Here is a 9,587-nt window from a genome sequence, read left to right on the forward strand (position 1 = left end):
GAACTGCAGGTCATTTCCCGCAGACTCTTCCCCCGAGTCTTCCGGGGAGACATCTTCCAGGGGTTCGAGACCCCCACGCGCCCTGGGAAAAGAATCATGTACACTATTACCCGAGGGCATCAACTGATTCTCCCACAATTGCCAGAAGTGGGGAAAATCCCGGCCCAGGATAACATCATGCAATAACGCCGGGACGAGTCCCACTTTATGTTGCACAGACCCATAGGAAGTAGTAATGCATATGACCGTGGTGAGGTACGAACAGGTGTCTCCATGCACACACGTTACAGAAAATTTGTCTGATGGTCCAGTCGGGGCTGACACCAGACTGGCCTTCACCAGAGTCACCACACTTCCCAAGTCTAACAATGCCACCACATTTTTGCCATCAACAGTTAAATCACACAAGTGTTTTTCCACATCCTTTTGACCGGCATTCACACTCACTACCCGTGCAACCATAGACATGCGGTTTTTAGAGTCTGTGACGTCGCACTGCATGGGTTCAGTAGTGACCGGACAGTTCGCAGCAATATGTCCCATCTCTTGGCAGCGGAAACACCTAACGGGCCCCTTGCTTAGACCATAGTTCATTACTCTTGGCCTCGCAGTGCGGGCAGTCCCGTTTTCCTCCCCCACTGTCTTAGGGATTTTTCCATCTCCCCTACTCCCTGGAACAGTCTTACCGGTTCCACGTGGAGATGATGAAGAACGAGGTGGGGTAGCGTCGTCTCGGAGTCCTTCCGCCACGGAGTAACGTTCAACCAGATCCACCAGTTGATCTGCCGTCGTAGGATTTCCATGGCTTACCCACTTCCTCAGGGCTGGCGGTAGAGCTCTCAAGTACTTGTCCATGACGACTCTCTGGATTATCTCTGGCGCTGTCAACACCTCGGGTTGTAGCCACTTCTTCGTCACGTGGATCAGGTCGAACATCTGTGACCGCGGTGGTTTATCCGGCTGATAAGTCCATTGATGCACTCTCTGTGCATGGACATCGGTCGTCACTCTCAGCCGGGCCAAGATCTCGGCTCTCAGTTTGTCAAAGTCCTGCGCGGCTTCAGGCTCTAAGTCATAATAAGCCTTTTGGGCCTCACCAGAAAGAAACGGGGCAATCAGGCCGGCCCATTGTGCCTTCGGCCATTTTTCTCGCACCGCCGTCCGTTCAAACGTGGTCAGGTATGCCTCGACGTCATCTTCGGTCGTCATCTTCTGCCAGTACCGACTCACGTGAATCACTCTCGACTCGGCTTCCAGGTTAACCTCATGTAGGCTTGCCAGGCGCTGCGCCACCTGCTGGAGAAGCGAACGATCGGTAGCTGTCAAGTCCACCAACTCCTTCAGCTGGGCCATCATCACCCGATTAGCTTCTTGCTGGACGGCGGTGGACTGTACCAGCGCTTTCACCACGTCCTCCATGCTCATGCTTGCAACGTGATGCCCGCGTTCTCCACCACAATGTGATAAAACACTCCGGGATCGCCTTTGCTGGGGTCAAAGGTCACGTGCGTTCAGCATGAAACTCAGGCGCAGAGCTGGGATTCGGGTGTAACTGACCCTGAGTCAGGTTTATTAACGGTGAAAGCAATGCAAAAAGGGAATAAAACATAAAACAAATCCTTGCCTGTCCGGCACTAACTAAACAATGGACAACCTAACTACCAACTGGCGGGCTTCTCCCGTCCCGCCAAACCACAGTTGCAGTGGGCACTGCTTCCACTCACGTGTGTCTCTCACACAGACAGGCTCTCTGTGTTCCCAGGCTGAGACACTCACACAACCACCTGGCATCCTTTTATATCCACCTCCCATTATTCATTAGCAAGCAGGTGTGATACTGACCAGACTAGGCCACATAGGAAAGGAATCTGGACGAGATATACCTGCCCTCATCCACTATTCCCACATGATTCTCACAATATATAATATATTATTTTGCCTAAAACACAAAGGAAATGCGTCATCTTTAACTTTAGAAATCATTTCATCTTCACCTTGCTTAACTCTTCACAATAACAGCAATTTTAACAAGGGGTGTCCAAAATTTTACATGCCACTGTACATCCAATTCCTCTAACTTCCATACGCCAGGTCATACTGGAAATATTACAGTAAATATTGTAGATAAAAGGTATCTAAAAAGTATAAGACTGACTCAAAATACCTACTTCAGCCATTGTTTCTATATATATTTAAGCCTTAAGTGACAAAACGGGTGTTAATATTATTTTTTTCTGCCGGGAAACTTGATTTCTGCAATTTCACAGCCGTGTCTCAGCTTGCAGTATAGAGAGTGTTAGAAGCAAATTGCCTGACATGGGTTATAATTGCTGCGTGTGTCTCATCCTCTCTACAGCATCTCCCCTCTCTGTGTATCAGGCAGCCAGCAGCATCCACAATGGTGTAAAGTAGTGTAAACTTCTTGCTGGGAAATCTGCTCCAGGCTAATGAAACTGAAGCCTGAAATCCAGCACATGTCCTAGCTGACGGCTCAACATGGTGCAGTGTATTAAATTCTCACTCGAGGAGTGTTGTATGTCACTCTCTCCCTGTTGGATTCCGTAACTATATTTGCAATGTATACATATTTTGTACAGAACGTTGCAGTGACATGCTAGAATGTTGACTGATTTTTTTTTTCATTTTTGCATCACTTGCACTCTTAATAAATCAAATTGTTTTATGACATTAGCAAAAGTTGTAAAATTGATCTACCTTGATAAAGTAATTGTTTCCCTACACTTAATGACTAACTGTGTCTTCTCCAACAGTAACCACATGCTTTTTAGAAAAAAGGGCAAAGTTGGGTAGGTGTAAATTAAACTATTAAAAATTGCAGGCAACTTGTCCGATGCTGGTAGGACACATTAATTTTTTGACAGACACAGGAAAAGGACCAAAAATATGGCCTTCAGCCAGTTATGTATAGATTGATTAGGATCAGATTTTTTTGAAGCTCTTGTAAGCTTGAACGAATGGCACCAATGTCTACTTCCAATACTCTAGACCCTCACAATAGAATATGCTGACCGCAAGCACTTCAGATGAAGGACAAAGAGGCATCTGAGGCAGGGATGGACAATATGAAAAGATTGAAAATAATTTGACCATAGCGACATGTTAAACTAAAGTGTGTCCTGTAATGAGCATCAAAGTAGCATCATAGATGTCTACAAACATGTAATGGGTCAGTCTGCCTATTTGTTGAGTGAAAAATAGTCACTGTGATGTTTGGTATCATGGTACGTACGTACAACAATGAACATAGACCAAAGAGCGCTTAGGAAAGAGTTGACTCAGGACATTAGAAAGAAAATTATAGACAAATATGTTACATGTTAACCCTGTAAGACCATCTCTAAATAGCTTGATGTTCCTATAACTACAGCTGCCCACATTATTCATCATATCAAAGTGGATATCCAGGACTTTATGAAAAACAAAAAAAGTGCCTAAGCACTAACAGGCAGGTAGTTGCTACCTTCATGCCTGTTTTGCACTGTGACATTCTTCCCCGGCACAGAGTGGTCACTGAGCGCACCTACCAGCATTTCAGCTGCCTCTGATGATGCAATGGGGCATGACTTCTGATTGACAGCTGGCTCCCCCAGTTAGGCAGTGGGAATCAGACTGTCAAATAAAATGACGTTGGAAGTCTCGTCCTATCGACAGAGTAGAGCAAAAAAGAATTTGCTGCTCTGTTGGCGTCACATCAGCAGAGGCAGCTGAATCCTCAGCAAAAGCATTCTGTGACCACTCTGTGCCAGGGCAGTACAGTGTAGTGCCCAACAGGCAAGTAGGTAGCAAATACCTGCAGTTATTGCACCCGTTAAGGTCTATGGTATTGCAGCTTACCACCCCTGATGTGTCGGATAACATTTAAGAGTATCTAAGAGCAAAGCATTGGACTACTCTGAAGTGAATTCTATGAGGCCTGATCTAAATCTTATTGAACATCTGTGAAAGATGCTAAAACCTGCAGTCTGCAGAAGGCGTCTTCAAACATGGGACATTTGGATGAGTTTCTCATGAGGAGTGGGACAAATAATTTTTGTCCAGGCCATTTTCATTATTTTTTTTTTCTGTTCAACCACAATCCAAAAGCAATGTCTGATTTTTCTAAGATGATATTCAGCAAATTTACGTGGATATTTTCATGCTCAAAATGCTATTAACCTGCAGTTATGGGATTAATCTTCATATTAATTGCATTCTGAAGCTTCCCGGCGCCCACACTGTAAGCCCAGCAGTGGGTAGGAAATGAAATTTATTCCTCCCGGGAGCCTTGGACTGTGAGTCACAGATGTGTGGCCGGTGCAGCTTCAGTTACCACTCTGTAGTGAGTGTTGGATGTAATCATGCCCCGCAAAATGACTGACAGCCGACTCTGTACTGATGCACTGCGGAATTGGCTGTCAGTCATAGTGCCGAAGCGTGATTACAGCTGCTTACTATGTACTGAGTTGTGACTGAAGTCGCGAATCTCTATGACTAACAGGCTGAGGTGGCCAAGAGGAATAAAGTTAATTTCAGTGTGGTGACAGTGCAACTTCAGAAAGTGCAACTTCAGAATGCTATTAACATGAAGATTAATCCCATATCTGCAGATTAATAGCATTTTTTAACATGACAGGTTCCTTTCAAATTAAAAATTACTTTTTCAGTTTCCAATACAAAAAGTGGAAAGTTCGTACAGGAATAATATGTGGGGAAAAATACTTCTGCATTCCCCCTAGCAAGGCAAATGATTCCAAATAAGGGTATGTTCACACAAAGTCTTTCTCAGATGGCCTCTGCCTGGAATCTGCCTCAAAAGAGCTAAGAAAAGTGACAAAAAGAATGATTAGTAGATTGGAACAGTCCAGCTTCCAATGGGGCGCTACTGAAATAAAGTGGTTTTAGTTGCTAGAACAATGCTATTCAACGTTTAATTTTTTTTTTTTCATTGTGTGACATGAAAAAGGTCTTTCATATTGGGTTGGTGAGTTGGTTATACCACAAAGTTTGACATTATCAAAAAAAAAGTTGCTTTTGTCTGTCTAGGTACTATGCCCTAAAAGGAAATTATTTACAGTGCCGTGCAAATTAATTGGGAAAAGCATTTTTTTTTAAGTAAAATTGTAAGTTGGTTACCAGTCAGTGATTCAAACCAGTTTTAACTGCTTTGAAAAGGTGTGAGTGCCAGTTCAAAGCAGTTAAAACTGGTCTGAATCACTGACTGGTAGCCAACTTACGATTTTACTTAAAAAAATGCTTTGTCCCAATTAATTTGCACAGCACTGTAAATAACTACATAATTTTTACACCCATCAAGATAATCAATACTGAATTAACATAGTTTTTCCTATAACCCAGATTTCACACTTACTCATACAGTGGGGAAAAAAGTATTTAGCCAGCCACCAACTGTGCAAGTCCTCCCACTAAAAAAATGAGAGAGGCCTGTAATTGACATCATAGGTAGACCACAACTATGAGAGTGAGAATGAGAAAACAAACCCAGAAAATCACCTTGTCAGATTTGGCAAGATTTATCTTGCAAATTATGATGGAAAATAAGTATTTGGTCACCTAAAAACATGCAAGATTTCTGGCTCTCACAGACCTGTAACTTCTTCTTTAAAAGGCTCCTCAGTCCTCCACTCATTACCTGTAGTACTGGCACCTGTTTGAACTTGTTATCAGTATAATAGACACCTGTCCTCAACCTGAAACATACACACTTCAAACTCCACTATGGTGAAGACCAAAGAGTTGTCGAAGGACACCAGAAAAAAAAATTGTAGCCCTGCACCAGGCTGGGAAGACTGAATCTGCAATAGGCAAGCAGCTTGGTGTGATGAAATCAACTGTGAGAGCAATAATTAGAAAGTGGAACACATACAAGACCACTGATAATCTCCCGCGATCTGGGGCTCCACACAAAATCTCACCCCGTGGGGTCAAAATGATCACAAGAACGGTGAGCAAAAATCCCAGAACCACACAGGGGGACCTAGTGAATGACCTGCATAGAGCTGGGACCACTGTAACAAAAGCTACTATCAGTAACACACTACGCCACCAGGGAAAAAGATCCTACAATGCCAGACATGTCCCGCTGCTTAAGCCAGTACATGTCCGGGCCTGTCTGAAGTTTGCTAGAGAGCATTTGGATTATCCAGAAGAGTATTGAGAGAATGTCATATGGTCTGATGAAACCAAAGTAGAACTGTTTGGTAGAAACAAAACTCGTCATGTTTGGAGGAGACAGAAAGCTGAGTTGCATCCAAAGAACACCATACCTACTGTGAAGCATGAAGGTGGCAACATCATGCTTTGGGGTTGTTTCTCTGCTAAGGGATCAGGATGACTGATCCGTGTACATGAAAGAATGAATGGGCCATGTATCATGAGATTTTGAGTGCAAACATCCTTCCATCAGCAAGGGCATTGAAGATGAAACATGGATGGGTCTTTCAGCATGATAATGATCCCAAGCACACCACCAGGGCAACGAAGGAGTGACTTTGTAAGAAGCATATGAAGGTCCTGGAGAGGCCTAGCCAGTCTCCAGATCTCAACCCCATACAAATACTTTTGGAGGGATTTGAGCATCCATGTTGCCCAGCGACAGGCCCAAAACATCACAGCTCTAGAGGAGATCTGCATGGAGGAATGGGCCAGCATACCATCAACAGTGTTTGCCAACCTTGTGAAGACTTACAGAAAACATTTGACCTCTGTCATTGCCAATAAAGGATATATAACAAAATATTGAGATGAACTTTTGTTAATGACCAAATACTTATTTTCAACCATAATTTTCAAAATAAATCTTGCCAAATCAGACAAGGTGATTTTCTGGATTTGTTTTCTCATTTTGACTCTCATAGTTGTGGTCTTCCTATGATGTCAATTACAGGCCTCTCTCATCTTTTTAAGTGGGAGAACCTGCACAATTGGTGGCTGACTAAATACTTTTTTCCCCACTGTGTACAGAAAGAGAGCTAAGCCCTGTTAATTATTTGCATAACGAATATAAGATCTCATCATAGGATTGGCTTTTTTAATTTTCAAAGAATTTTGAAATTCTTGTGTGATAAAATACAAATTTCAACTCAGGCTAGTTTCACACTAGCGTTTTTTAGCGCTGCGCTTTGTGTGCAATAGAATCGCATACAAAAAACGCATCATGCGTTTTGTGTGCGTTTGCTTTTTTTATGCGCATGCGTTTTAACCAGTTTCTAGCCAAGTTAACTCTTAAAATGCATGCGATTTTAAACGCAGGCATGCACATGTCCATGCGCACGCCTGCGTTCCCATAGACTGTAATGTGATTTTTTTTGCGCAAACGTGCACATGCGTTTTTTTGAGACAGGTCGGATGGACCAAAAATGCAACAGGTTGCATCCTGCGCACCTAGGCGCACACTACAAAAAACCGCATGCGTACGAAAGCACATACAAGCGCATGCATACGCTAGACCATGCGCCCCATGTTAAAGATAGGGGCGCAGGACGCATGCGCATGGACGCACACGAAGCGCAGCGCTAAAAAACGCTAGTGTGAAACCAGCCTTAGCTATATTTTTATTTGTGAGGTATCTCTAAACAAAGCCAACTGTAAAATGGATCCCATCTTTTTTTCAATAATCGCATCTGAGTAAGGGTATTTACAGTGGATAGATTAAGTATTTGAAACACTGCCGAATTTGCAAGTTTTCCCACCTACAAAGAATGGAGAGATCTGTAATTTTTATTGTAGAAAACACAAGCTAATGATAGAAAGCAGCAATACTAACCAAGTAACTATACAGTAGAAACAAAATTCATAGTGAACCAAATAATGGTTGCTGTAAATAAAGGACTAAATATGGACTACTCGCTTAAATGAGTCAACAGAGAGGGGAGTGGTCTGTGAGGACCACATATACAACCAAAAAGTCCATCAATATTATAAAAATATAAATCTTTATTTGACAGGTATGCAGAAAAAGACGGTGACAGTGCGTACAACCATTAGGCACCAAAGTGCCATAAAAACACCAGGACGCCTGAACCCATATTGTTGCATAATGTCCCCATACATGTGGTCAGTGACCAACAAGTAACCACAATGGTATCCATTAGCAAGTATAGCACCCATATCCACTGCCCATAATGTCTCATTTAATGCTATCATAAGTAATGCCTAATGAAAGATTGTGCATAATGGGCCAAAATGAGGCCAATATTCATTCCTGTAAGGGTCCTATACAGGGGCGTGAGGGTCAGCGCGTCTGCCCGACGCGCATTTCAGAACAAGTCCTTCGCCAGGGGCACGGTACTGTGTAAAGCTGCGGAGTTTAAAAATCCGCCAGACCGGAAGTGGTGGGGACCTCGGACCCGAAGTGACGAAGTGACGCCGAGTGCCATGGTTACCACAGCTGCCTGGAGACGCCGAGAGACGCCAGGCCCCACAGAGCCAGGCGCGCCTGCGTGCTGGTCAGCGGCACACTCACCACAGGAGCAGACAGAGGGCTGATAGCCCAGTGTAAAGTGCTGCACAATAGTTCAGATCATGTAGCATAGATATAACAATCCGTGGTTATATTAGTTATGCACCATATAAGGGGAGCTATAAGGGTGAAGAGATCGGGTCATAATCGGATTAGATATCATAGTGGAGATCAATAAATATAATATATCTATCAGTATGGGGATTAGCAAAAATCACGACAGAAGGGATTACAAATTAGATCACCAATGATACATTATAGACCAAATAGGGTGAAACTAAACATATAAACATATACAGTATAGTGCAAAATTGCAAAATTGAGATAATCAATCATGTCATGCCTCACCCCTAATACACCAGATGTATAAAATGAATCCCATATATACCCTATATACTCCCAAACCAAGTCAAAGAACATTTATATATAAACATATATGTGTAACATAGTACATAAGTATAGACCACCATATAAATACATATCCAACAGCATAAACATATGCACGAGAATAAGCATATGGTACAAAAACACAATAGGACCAGATGATCCCACATCTTCCTATCCAACATGGTGTGAAGAAGAAGTTCATGAAAACAGGGCCACTCAGCCGAAGTGCCCAAGTCCTCCCGGTCCAAGCGGAAATGTAGGGTGGATCAAAAAATTCAAATGGTGAAACCTAAGATGTACATAAATTGTATAGAAGAGTCGGGGAGTATAAATTTATGACGACCTTTGACACACTCAGTGCAGGAATAAATGTGTTGCATGGATTTAAGCCTTTTTACATCAATACAGGAATTTGCTCTTCAGACCTTCTGGTGTCATCATACACACAGAACCAGACCCCAATCAGAGGACAATATAACTTTCACACTCCTTATCTATGAACTGTTCCAATGTTTATGTTTATCCCTCTCCCATAATGACAATTCTTCTTCACGTCACTTGTCTTATCTATTGCATTATTTCTGTGCTGTTTTGTGCATAAATATGTGATTTTTCAGATTTTGCTTTATTCTATGCCTGATGAAGAGACATGAGTAGTCTCGAAAGCTTGCAATTTGTTACCATCTCTTCAAGTAGCCATTAAAAGGTATCAACCACTGAG

Source organism: Dendrobates tinctorius, unplaced genomic scaffold, assembly GCF_039654945.1.
Source record: "Dendrobates tinctorius isolate UK_male_01 unplaced genomic scaffold, ASM3965494v1 ptg000067l, whole genome shotgun sequence".
Classification (NCBI taxonomy): Eukaryota; Metazoa; Chordata; class Amphibia; order Anura; family Dendrobatidae; genus Dendrobates; species Dendrobates tinctorius.